Source organism: Microtus ochrogaster, unplaced genomic scaffold, assembly GCF_000317375.1.
Source record: "Microtus ochrogaster isolate Prairie Vole_2 unplaced genomic scaffold, MicOch1.0 UNK1, whole genome shotgun sequence".
Taxonomy (NCBI): Eukaryota; Metazoa; Chordata; class Mammalia; order Rodentia; family Cricetidae; genus Microtus; species Microtus ochrogaster.
Genome location: NW_004949099.1, coordinates 20049029 through 20062748, shown reverse-complemented (window position 1 = coordinate 20062748; position 13720 = coordinate 20049029). Strand labels below are relative to the sequence as shown.

Below are 13720 nucleotides of genomic sequence, written 5' to 3'. Positions count from 1 at the left end.
TATATTTCTGTTCTTGATTAAGGTATTGGTAATTGTGCAGTTCATTTAAAAATGTAATGCATAGTTAAGAAATACAGGTTAATGAATAGTCATCTATAACAGTTAAGCTTGTAGTCATGTTAGGTTTTCTAGTTATATAGAGATATATTTCAGTTAGAAAGGTATTCTTCAAATCTCTCAGAGAACTTCAGAATATGGCATTTAAAATGTTTTAATAACTTAGACTTTTCATGACTATGAGATACATCTGCTCCTTGCAGCACCAATAGCTTCAAGTGGCAGATGGGCACCGAAGAGGCTCCTTATGGAGTTTGCTAGCCATTTAGGCAAGAAACTGCTGTTGCCTGGACTGCTTGATGCTATGCTATATGAACGGGACATGCAGGACCCACAGAGAAATGACTTCTGAACTTGCCTAAAGGTGAGAAGATTTTTTGGGATTCCTGCTTCGTGTAAAAGTCTACCAGATATTCTGCAGGACACAGAAAAAAAGGTGACTGACAAACTGCCAATATAGGTGGAAGTGTCTCTAAAATTTCCTGTTTCATGGAAAAGTCTGTCGGAAACTCTGGGCTTGTATGCTGAAGATTGGATGTCACAATATTACAGAAGAACTTTGGTGACTGTCCAGGCAGATTGTAGAGGTTTGGAAGTTGCTTAAAATGCATTTCCTGTTTATTTAGGTAATATTATATCCTTCTAAAGGCTTTGACAGAGTTGAAAAATAGATAGTTGTAGTTTTCCTTGGCTGTGATAAAAAAAAATAAGGTAGATATAAATATTGTAACTGTAATTCTTACTTTTTTGTTATGTGTAATTTTACTATGTTAAAGTTAAAACTTTCCTTTTTTTATTTAAACAGAAAAGGGGAAATGGTGTGGGAGGTTCTTCTGAATATGTGTTGCTTTTATTAGTTAATAAGAAAAAGGTGGGTTGGCTTGATAGGGCAGAGTAGAGCTAGATGGCAAAAACTAAACTGAATGCTAGGAGAAAGAAGGTGGAATCAGGGAGAAGCCTTGTAGCCACTAACAGAGACAAACATGCTGAAACTTTGCCAGTAAGCCATAGCCACATGGAGATACACAGATTAATGGAGGTGGATTAGTTTAGGATATGAATTAGCCAGAAATAGACTTAAACTACTGGCCAAACAGTATTGCAAATAATATGGTTTCTGTGTGAATATTTTGAGGCTGACCAGCTGGGAACAAAGAAGCGGCCTTCTACAATGAGAAGGTACAAATGGAACATTAACTCCCCTTAGATGGAAGGATAAGAATAATATCAGAGGTGAGAAAGATAACTAAGTGGCTAAAAGTGCTTGCTATTCTGCAGAAGACCTGGGTTTAGCATTCAATAATTAAACATAGGCTGACTACTGTAACACCAATTCCAAATATGTAATACCCTCTTCTTGCCTTTAAGATTATCAGACATACATGTGGTATGCATATAAATATTCAGACAAACACCCATACATATAAAAAAGTATTTATTTAAGAACAAAGAATACCATAAGACAGTTTCTGAGACTGATAGCAGAAATTTCTTGTTTTGATGTAACATACCTGCCTTATATACTACTCAATTTATTTAGGTTTGTCTTTATTACTACTGTGTATATAAGTATAGGTATACATATCCCTTGGCTTATACACATAGAGATTAGAACACAATCCTTTTAAGATTGAATTTTCTCCCTTCCCCAGCTTGTTTTGAAGCAGTCTGGATTCTGGTGCTGCAGTGTGTTCTCCGGCCTGACCAAGGACTCAAAAGCTTCTGGCCAGTTCTCCAGAGTCTACATGTCATCTCACCTTAAGGATGACTACAGTCATATGTTACTGCATTTGAATTTTGCGAGGGTTCAAGTGATGAAACTCAGGTCATTTGGCTTCTGAGGCATGCTTTTTCCCATAAAACCATCTCCCTGTACCATCCTCCAATTTCTTGTTAAAATATTGCTAAAATACCTTGATTATGAACATTCATTTGTTCTGTTACTATAAAACATCATGATACTGACAGTGTAGTATGTTTGAATGTTGTACTTAGTATAATTTGAATATGTATTCCTCATCAATGGTAACTTATATGTGCTTCCAGAATAAAGAAGGAATAAAATATGGTAATGTGGACCTGACTCTTTTGTTAGACTTTCACTTATCCTGCCCACCAGGAAAATAAATTCTTGTTCCCACCACTAAACAAAAGCATCTCTCTCTCTCTCTCTCTCTCTCTCTCTCTCTCTCTCTCTCTCTGTGTGTGTGTGTGTGTGTGTGTGTGTGTGTATTTGTCTGTCTCTCTTTCTGTCTCTCTCTGTTCTCCCAGTCTGTGGTGGTTGTTAATGAGGATGTTCCCCATAGGGTTGATATATTTGGAGGCCTGGCCCATATTTGGAAAAACTGTTTGGAAAAGATTGAAAGATACTGCCTTGTTGGAAGAGGTATGTCCCTGGAAATGGTCTTTGAGGATTTAAAAGTTCACATCATTTCTAGTTATTACTCTTTCTCTTCCTTCCTCTTCATTATTGTCTGAACATGTATGTTCTCAGTTACTGCCCTAGTGCTTGCCATGCCTGCCTGCTGCCATGTCATTTACTATGATGTTGATGGACTCTACCTTTTTTCGAACCATGAGCCACTAAATTAAATGCTTTGTAAATTGCCTTGGTAATGTTGCCTCTTAATGACAGTAGAAAAGTATAAGGCACTATTTATCAATCAGTCCTTCTATCTATCCATCTGTGATAGTTTTTTAAAATTGACAAAATCTAGATTCACTTAAGAAAATAATCTCAAAGGAGGATAGTTCAGATCAGATTGCCCTCTGGGCATTGTAGTAGGGGATCATTTTGGTTATATTTATTGAAGCCTTCCCACTGTGGGTGGCACCATTCCCTAGGCAGGAGATTATATACTGTTAAAAGAACAAGCTGAACACTGGCATTTTTGTATCAATCCATTCTTCTATGTTTCTTGTCCATGGAGGCAAAGTGACCAGTTATTAATTTCAAGCTCATGCCACTCTGTGACTTTTACAATGATGGATTGTAATTTGAAACTATGAACTAAAATAAACTCATCCTTCCTAACATGTTTGTTTTTTCAGGATATTTTATCATAGCAACAGAATGAAACTTAGACTCATCTACCTATCTTTATATCCACCCATCCACCTAACTATTAGACCTGTCACAGTAGAGACAGAAAATATATTTTCTAATATCTCTGTAATTTGTTACGATAAGGCTATATGAGTTAAGTATATAACCTATCATGGGCCTTAAACCAATTAGCATAATGTTTTGCTTAAAAACAGAAGAAGTAATTATATGGTAACATATTTTGGGAGAAAACCATCTGAAATGCCTGTAGATAATGAGTCAAGACCTTTCTTCCCTAAAGAGATTTATGGCTGCAAAAGTTATGTGCCACATGAACTATGAAACAATTTTAAACAAATCTTCGAGATCTGTATGCATTTACAGTATTGTTGACTATATTGTTATTACCCTGAAGAATGAAATAGCAACTAAACAGCATAAAGCGGATAAAGGAATAATATTTTACAACTTCCTGAATTGAGCTACATACACAATAATTTTCCAGATTGATTTCCTGCCTAATTTTGAAGCAAATAGCCATCAATTTAGAAATCTTTGCACAAGACCAAGAAGAATGCAAAATATTTCTTTCTCTGTGGGAAATTCCTTTACCACTTTTTAAAAAAGCAACTGAGAACTTTAAAGGTACATACACATGAAAATCCCCTATATCATTATCATTCGGTAACTACTTAGAAATGAGTAGTCTTGAAGGTCATTGAGGGTGGACTCCCTCCTGTACAATCAGAGTTTTGGGTACTACCTCCTGCTCTATGGTAACATATAATTTTAAGGAAGGGAGCAATATTACAATAGGCCCTCCTTAGGACTTGAAACATTATATGAAAGGCTGTGGTGAGGTGCAGGTAAGAGGGCTTTGATGTGTTTTAAGGAAAGGCTATTTCCTCTTGGCAAAGCATGGCTATTTTTTTGTAGACTTTCTTTTCTTTCCTTAATTCTTTTAAAATCTGCTCCATTACATGAAGTTTTTTAATCAAAAGAATGGATCCTAAATCATGTCTGTTGTCTTTGGTAGAACATGGCTTTCCATTAAAGAACAAAACTTACTATTGCCCTCTGCCAGAAGAGTTAAGCCAAATGGCCCTGCCAGTCTGGGCAGGATAAAACACCTTAAGAAACACTCTGTATATAGACACTGAGAAAGTTTAAATCCTAGTTCAACATTCAGTTCTGCACAGAGCTTCTCTGCTTTGTCCACTATCCCTCCAAAATTGTTTCACTGAAAAGGTATTTTTGGCCACTACTTATTCTTATCTGAAATCATGGTGTAATAAACGATCTATCATTTACACTAGACCTTATGTGTATTGTTTTAAATTATTGATATAGCCCAGCGGAGGCCACAGCCAGGTCCCAGAAATAATTATAAAGCCACAGTGTCATAACTGAACTTCATGTTACAAGATACTACATATGAAATATTGAAATGTATTTTATGTCTTACAACTGTAGAGGTAAAAAAAATGATTATTCAATGAGCTTGGCAAATGAAAAAATCTAAAAGTGTTAGAATTAAAGTTTTGTTAAAATCTGATCTGCTTCACTTTTTTTTCCTGCAGGAATTAGGCAACACAGTCATTTTTAGCTTCAACTTCTGCATTTGAAAATTGGAGACCAGCTGGACATGGAGGTGTCCACCATTAATCTCAGCATTCCAGAGGCAGAGGTAATCAGAGTCATGTGAGTTTGATGACTATCCTGCTCTACATAGTAAGTACCAAGTCAGCTTTGTAGAGAAATACCATCTTAAAAATGATGTCTCTATTACTTTTGTTCAGAAGAATATTTAAATTTCTCAGCAGTATCCTTTATTTGGGACACAGGGTGTGGCATGCAGATTACGAGTAGAGAGGAGTTTAAGAATTGTTCCTCAAAGACAACCTTGGGAAGGAATCACGTCCTTGGTTGTCTCTCCCTAGCCCTTCCTGAAATTCTAATGAATTGTGCAGATATTCAAAGTGCACAGACAATCGCAAACCACCCTGGATTCAACCTTACTGCCTCCCACAGCCAGCTGCATTCATATTGATATTATTCATTCTTGAAAGTAATTTAATTTCTATCAATGTACTAAAACAGTCCACAAAGAGGATACATGAACATAGGAATATCAATACGTTTCCCCACACAAGAATTATGATAGCCTAGCTGCTTGGACTATACTGTGCCAGGAGAGGTGAAAAACACCAATGAATCTTAGTCTAATAGGTAGACTATTTGCTTAGGTTCAAATCATATTCTTTTGGTTCTAGGCATAACTGCTGGAAGAATGCTTGATTGCTTCAACTTCAGAGCTCCAAGCAACAGAAGAAATAGGTGCATCAAAAATAATAATAATAAATCACATATCCAAAGTTTAAACAACCTGAAGAGAAACAGAATTTTAATGGAGCCGTGTAAATTTTATTTCACATTGCTCCATGTATCTTCATGCGACCACAGCACTTCAGTTTTCACAGTCTCAAAAATTTTCCCTCTGCTGTGTGATTTTTCTTCCTTATGTCATTATAGAGTGGACTCCAGTGACAGGCTAGTAGGACTTGGCTTTATTACCTTGGCCAGTTTTCCTTCAGGAGACTTCATCGTGCAATAATCATAGTTTCAGTGGTACATGGCTATAAGATTAAATTGGAAGAGACTGATTCTTCAGGTAGGTACCTGTCATTATTGACAGGTAACCTAGATTAGTCCATTCAGGGACAAGATAGCTCTTGTAGGAAAAATTCCTTAGTTTATCAAGCTGATGCACTGTGCCTCTGAGATGGCAACCAAGGGGCCATGTGACAGCCATCATTCCAGAACACAAAATGCTTAAAAACTGAGTTTTGGCAATCTGCTGGCATTCCAGCATTCTGAAATCTACCAATCTACAATTCCACAAGATTCTCTGTTTTAAATCTCTAATTATTTTGTGACCTTAAACAAATACAGTTACTTGCTCAACAAACAAGCAGAAGACACTATGAACAAAACATTTTAGATTTTTCTGATTTTGAATAGGATGCTGATTTATAAGTTAAAGCCTGTGGTTTCTTAAACTGGACTTGAATTCACCATTATCCTGCCTGAGTCTCCCCAGTGTTGAGACTGTGAGCATGAGCCACCATGCCCTGCTCAGGACCTGTACTTTACAGAGATTTAGAATATAAAAATAACTCCCATTTCAGTCTCCAGGAATGAAATCAACTTTCTTAATTCCATCCACAAACTCAGGTCGCTGTCATTTCTATGCACTTCTAGAACAGATTCATACTCCCAACAAATCTAGCCGCCCTCAGCCAGCTCCACAGCCCCAGGTAACGTCTATTTTACTTTCTACCTTTTGCCTTAAAGCAATTATTTCTTGCCTGTGTTCTCTTTGCCCTCTAGTTTTCTCTCTCTTCCTTTTCTGGATTTGGCACCCTCAACGCTCACAAAAATGATTTTCCTAGGACTCATGTAGAAACCAGACATAATTGTGTCTGTCTGTTACCACAGTTCTGGGGAGGCAGAGGCAGGAGGATATCTGAGACTGCCTGGCCAGACAGACTAGCTGAATTAGTAAGCTCCAAGATCAGCAAGACACCATGTCTCAATAATTATTTGATGGGAATTATTGATGATGACACATGGTATAGACTTCTGGCCATCATAAACATGTACACACATATATTACATAAACTCACATACACAATAAAATGCCTTGGTTTGTGGATATGACTAGTAGCATAATTTCTTAGCATGCAAAGACCTGAAGTTTCATTCTCAGTACAAAAATACATACACACATACATATAGGCAAAGTCTTGCAGCCATAAAATGTGTGGTAAAATAAACTCATAGCATCCTCAGTTTGCCACATGATCATGTGACAGAGGTGTTATAAGTATGAACACTGTCACTGTGGCATTTAACTTATGTTTAAAAGCAAATCAAACTATTAACAACACACATTGGTAATACTTTCTACTTTCTCTACAAGTCCTTCCAAAATTCTTGGTCCCTGTTACATATTGCAAAAATGTGTTCTCAGTGAACAATGCCTACTCTATTTCACAGGAGTTTACATTATTTTAAATTCAGTCAAAATAAATGTCAAATCATACATCATGAGAATCCTTTCTCTCTTCTAACGTGACTATCAAGTGACATGACAGAATAATAGACAACCTACTTTGAAGTTTATATGAACAAGTTCCCTCTCTTAACCACATCAGGTTATTAGTTTCATTGTTTCATACAGGAAATCTGAAGCACTGCAATGGTAACACCAAGTACTCAGAGATAATTCATCTTCATAGAATAAGAAAACAAACTTGAAGCTAATATGAAAGAAAAATAAGAATATTGAAAGTTCAATATTACTTTTTGGTTTTTGTTTCTAAACTGCATGTTCAACAGCAACAGTTTAGAAATCTCATTTTGATAATGTAGGGTATCTCATTTAAACAACTGCAGATTTCCACATTTTCACGGGCAGACTTAATAAGTGCTTGTCACTCTGGTGAGATAATTTTGTATTATAGCCTTCATGGTGGCTATGAGAGAAGAAACTGTTTTCACATTGATGTTTGCTTCAGGATCATCATGTCAGCTTACAGCCTAGATTAGAAGTCACTGTAAAGTAAATTAAAGCAGAATACTAATGGTATCAGATGAAAATTAACTATACTAACAAAGCTGCACTGTTCGGTAAACTAAAGAACACTCTTTGATTCAGAAAATATAAGAAATGTGAATTATATCTATAAAAATATGCAACGTCAGTGTTTAAAAAAAGGTAAATGATATCTATATTGACATAAAAAACATGCTTTAGGGATATAAGCTAAAAAACATTCAAGATCCTCAACCCTGTATAACTCATGATTTCCCCTGCAGTTTTTCATGATTATATTTGTATTATAATTCTTTATAATTAGTGTATATCGATTATATAAGATAATGTGATTGAGAATTATATTTTTTATAACTAGCTAGTATCTACCACGTTGTTTCAATCAATGTTTCTACCTATATAGAACATTTTCATTTATTTTTTATGTGTATGTGTATGGTGTACATGTATGTGTGGTGTATGTGTGTGTGAGCACATACACGTGTGTTTGCTGGTGCACATGTATCCTCATCCATAAAGAAGCAAAGGATGGTATTGGTTATGATCTTCCTCCTGTCTCCACTTATTTACTGCTTTAAAATCACACTGCTGAGGCAGAGCTCCCCATTTCTGGGATTCTAGGAGTCAGCTAGCCCTAGGGAACCCTATTATTTAATCTCAGTCATGTTCTGGGATTTGCTTGGGTGCCATTTTGACCACCTCAGTTTTTAATGTGGATATTGGGGATCAGCACTCTGGTTCCCACATATGCATCGTGAACATTTTATCTTCTGAGCTTTTCCCATTTCTCTGAGCATTAAAACGTCTAAAAGCATGGTTAGGTGGAGTAACTTTGTGAAGCTTGAAGGTCCTCGGAGATAAATTTCACCTTTCTTATTCTAAACACAAGAAAAAAAATCTAGATAAACCTGAAAAACAAATCTAATGTTCACCCCAGGACTGATTCACCTGCAATCTGATTCTTTGGTTCTCTGAACCAAGCTAGAAAAATCTCCATTTTTTTTTATAAGAAAACAACAGGCAATAATTCTCAGAATACAAAACTATAATGATATACAGATAAAACGCTCTTAAAATATTAGTTTCAAAAACCCAAAATATTAGGATGCCATTATTAATATAAATGAATAGATTTGACAGCTGCATTTTTATCTTGTTTGAACCAAAAATAATATGATAGCTGCCTTATTCAAGTTACTGGCTATCAATTTGGGCAACTTGTAATATTGCCGATAATTAAAATTATAGCAAAAGTATTTGTCATATGTGACACTCATAAATATTAAAAATGCATACAAATATTTGCAACAATTCTTGAAGCACCATGCATTTGATAAATAATGAAAGTACTCTCTAAACTCATCCCTTGAATATCCCCCTTTCCATTTGAAAACATAAATCAAATCATGAAATTTCAAACATACACAAATTTTGCACAATACTATGGAGAGCAGGTGGCATATAATATAAATGTGCTGTTAGTCAGTTCTGCCATCCTTCTAGAAAACTGGACCCAACTACACATGGAGGCTCTAGTATAGCTTACCAATTTTAGGTATCAATTCATGAAGACTATTATCTAAATTTTATATATAAATTTCAGAAAGAAAAAAAACTATGCATATGAACATAGAAAATGTAAAACCCAGTCACAGAATGGAGGAGGAAAACCAGGCACAGTGAGGATTGATAGAGGAGGATAAATTTCTGCCCAGTAGTTTTTGACCAGCCTAGAAACCTTACAAAAAAAAAATGCCTCCTTTTAAAGTAATCTTTTTAAATTTGAATTTTTGAGATATAGTTTAGAGGTAGAGTGCTTGCTTTGCAAATACAAATTGCTGAAATAAATCTCAAATATTATCTATTAAATACCTAAATATTATTTATTAAAAATAAATTGTGAATATATATTTTTAAGCACTGTACATAGAGGTCACATGACTTGTTAGTTTCCTGGCTGCATTGATGACTATGTGCCAAGAACTAAGACATCAATGCCACTTACTTTAAAATAAAATTCATTAGATTTGCATTCTTTAAGAATTAATTAACTTTAGCTTACTCTAATTTATGTATGGTATAAAAATTTTTAACTTTTTGACAGTTATTGTTTCTTCTCTTAAAACAAACATTATACATTTTTACCAAAAAGCTTCTTTGCATCTGCATTATATAACTAAATAGTTTGTTGATGATCAAAGTGAAGACACAAACACTCACGGGTCCAGCTCAGCAGTATTGCTATCTCTAGGGCCCCATTCTGCCCCTCTGCACTGTCCTAAGGGAGAAAGACAGGATCATGTGTTAAAACTACCGAAGGTCTTTAGGAGCAGTGACATACACTGGGACCTAGCATCTTTTGTTCACAAACTGCCTTCATAAATAACTTTCTAAAAGACCTGTGTTTCGATTTGAGGGATGCAACATTCAGGAATTTGTCCATGGTACTTTTCTGGGTTTGTTTATCACAAATTTGCTGGTAAGCAAAGAGTTACCTGTGACTATTACTTTCTGTAATATGAATAAAAATGATTCAGGGTTAGAATCTACATTTTTGACCTATGTAATATTCTTCTTGAGATATACAAGAGCTTCTTCTAATCCTCCACAGTGAAGTCTCTCATCAAGGTTCTGCTTTGCTTTGCCATTTCTTCGGCTGTGTTTTTCCATTTGGGACTTTCAGCTTCACTCTGATTTTATGGGGCAACCACTGTTCACATAGGATTCTCTGTGGAGCTGTTTGTGTTTCAGTTTCCAAGATTTAAATTCTCCTGTTATCCTGTCCATTCTGAATTCTTCATACCCCCACCTAAGCTTACCTGGCAGCTAAATCGATAGGAATGTACTTCTACATATGGCCATGGGGCTCACTGCTCACTGTTGACCGAAAGTTGTTACATCTTCTTTAACTACAGTGATTCTAAGCTGGGGTTTTCAGACTTAAAGATAATTTAATCCATCTGGAAAGATGGCTCGGGGAGTAAAACATGGGCTGTATAAGTGAGAGGTCTCAAGTTTATACCCCAGTCATCCACATAACAAAATGTCCATGTAGGCTTTGTAGGTTACCTGTTTGAAGGTTACCTGTAATTTCAGGGGAGCCAAGAAAGCTCCACAACAAACTGGCTAGGAAGATCAACTCTATTGTACCAGGGAACTCTGATTTCAAGTGAGAGACCCTGCCTCAATATATAAGTTGAAAAATGATCCAGAAGATGCTGCACTTCTACCTCTGACCTCTACAAACACGTGCACATGCACCCCGCATACAATCTGAACATGCACATCTGCACACACTTAATAATTTTGTTACCATAGAAGGTTATATAGCTTCTCAGTAATATTAAGAGCCACACAACTTAAAAACAAAGATGTGCATCTTTATATGGAGATGGCATCACATTCTTCTAAACATTCTCAATTAAAATATAATGCTTGCATCTCAATATTACAGAAAAGGGAGACGGATTGAAATCTTGCTGAAAGGAAAGGAATTTTCAAGTGTCATGGGTAATTTTCTGTCTCTCTCATGTTCTGATAGCCTCAGTATGGGCAGGGCCAAAGTAGTCATGGTATAAACTGCCTTTGTTTATAAAGTAGTTCAATTTAAATGTATTTCTCGATTTTTGTATGCCATTTCTTGTATATATTAAGTGATCTCTATCTTCATGAATGCTTTGCAATATATTCAAATTCTTGCTTTTAACATATCAGATTGTTCATTCTAAGATTAGCTTCAAATTAATTTTGATTTACCACTAAAATACCAAAAGCAATTTGGAAAATGAACTTGGAAGACTGTTATGAATTAAGCCTTAAAAGTCACACCAAAGACATCTGAACTGTGGCTATGAAAGTAGGATAATACTTTAATAACCACATTCATCTTTTCAGAAGGGGAATAAAAAAAAGAAAGATGCCAGCTTCCCAGGATGCAGACCCTGAGAGCTAGCACATCAGTCCTTTTAAAGAAATTACTAGCGTGCTGTGTTTGGTTTACTGTCTCCCACCTTGCATTTTACAAACTGTATCAAAGCAAGGAGTGTAACAGCTCCAATTTCTTTCACAGCAGCTGCACCATGTGAGAAAAATTGACAGATTAAGTAGAAGAAAGCCTCTAAACTACCGTAAACTACAACTGTCCATTAGAAGAGAATTGCAAGCCAAAGAAAACACAAAGGAATGCCTTGATGACTCACTGCACTGTGAGCCATAGGGTAGGATAATATTTGGCATTGTGTGTGCAGGGCACAAGTGCGATCCAAGAGCAACAGCCTGACCTCCACCATCGCTTAAGAACAACTCAGGGTAAGAATTAAAAAAATAATGGATGGGAAGGGAAGAAAAAAAACTGAAGTTGAAAAGTAGTTGTTGATTTTCGAGTTTATTTTGGTTATTATAGTAGCAACTATCTGCCTGCTGGTGTCTAGAGCAGACTTTGCTGTACAGATGTGGTTCTTAATAAGTTAATAACATTGAGCTAATGCAGCACCAACTATATCCTAAATATACTGCACTGTTGACTGAATTCACATTTGCAAGCCTGCCTTCCTCAGGAAACTGTGTCAGGTCTAGATTCAAGGGGCATCACTAAGCCTTGCAGTTACACACAAATTTGAAATGTTCTTCAGAAATATTTGATACAGGCTCCATACAAAGACACCAAGGAAATATTACTGATAGCAAGAACCTGACTTCAGAGAGAACAGGGTATTTTTTTTTATAAATACTACCTAAGTAAAAAGGCAATCAGGAAATTGCATGTTTTGGTCTGTGTGTGATGAAAGGAAGGTTGAAGAGAAAGAAGGTATGCAGATAGAGAATGAGTAACCCATACTTGCTGTAATCTGTTTGGGAGGCTGATGCAGGAGGATTAGTAGTATAATGCCTCTCAGGCTAGAGAATACATTCAAGCACAAAATGAGTAGCTTAGTGAGACACTATCTTAAAGTAAAGCTAGAAGTAGGCTGTGTGACATGGATCAGTGGTGGCAGTGTGCTTGCCTAGCATCAAGACCCTAGGTTTAATTTCTAGTTCTGAAGGTAAAAATGGTGAAAAAGGAATAAGACAAGAATCACATTTAAAAATAAAAGGAAAACTAGAGAAAAAATGAACTTAATTGGTATTCACAAATAGTCTCCATCAATAGACATTTCAAAGAAATTCATGGATGAATTACTATTTTCAGAAGTCAGTTGTAGTGTGCACATTGCTGGGGAGACATGATTTGGTTGTGCTGAACACTATGTGGATAAAATGAATAATAAACCACATCACAACAAACAACAGCTTATGCCTCTGCTTTCATGAGTCTCTTAATGAAAAGACTGTTGCACCATTTGTTAATAAATTTACTTTTAAACTATATGTTCAAAGTATTTAATTACCAGATACCTATAATTTGAGAGTCCCCTCCCTTACTCTCAAAATCTAATTTGAACTTCTGTAATTTTGTAAGACAAATAAAGTATATATACTTCAAGTAAATTTTAGATGAGGTGTGTCTTAAAAACCATACTTTACTGTCTAACAGATGAACTGATGCAGAAATTTGAGAATCCCTCAGAATAAAAAGTCTCTCTATGCTGAATTGTTAGATGCATACTTATTAGCATTTTCCTATATGTTCTACTACTACAGTCACATTATGAAGCAACGATTTGTTTATTTTTAGTATCCTAAGATAAGGATGGGAAAGAGGAAGACAAATGAATGGGAAAATGATAGCTCATGTCTTTAAAACCAAATTCAAAATAAAGGGAGACGTGTAAGAAGTCATGTTTTCTTTCTCAATGGTGAGATTGAGAATGGCATTGTATTAAAAATACGAGAAGAGTCAAATTCAGTGGGCTTTTGACAAAATGATATTTGTGACTTAAATTCTCTTTAAAATATATTCATGCATTCAACATTTATACCATGTTAAATGTATGTTCATGGAGACATGATTTTAAATATGTTAAATGTCTGTCTTGATTTTTAAAGAAAATTAAGATATG

The 13720-nt window shown here is 35.6% G+C and overlaps 1 protein-coding gene across 5 annotated transcripts in view; it reads right to left on the bottom strand.

Moving 5' to 3' along the window:
* Cntn4 (contactin 4) overlaps positions 1-13720 on the bottom strand; it is a 1000475-nt gene that overhangs the window by 784305 nt on the left and 202450 nt on the right. The window contains exon 3 of one of the 5 annotated variants that reach the window (XM_026788153.1): positions 9942-9999. The exons of the other annotated variants lie outside the window; for them this stretch is intronic. The gene's annotated coding sequence lies outside the window, so the exon portion shown is untranslated. The remainder of the gene's footprint in view (positions 1-9941; positions 10000-13720) is intronic. 5 annotated transcript variants of the gene reach the window in all.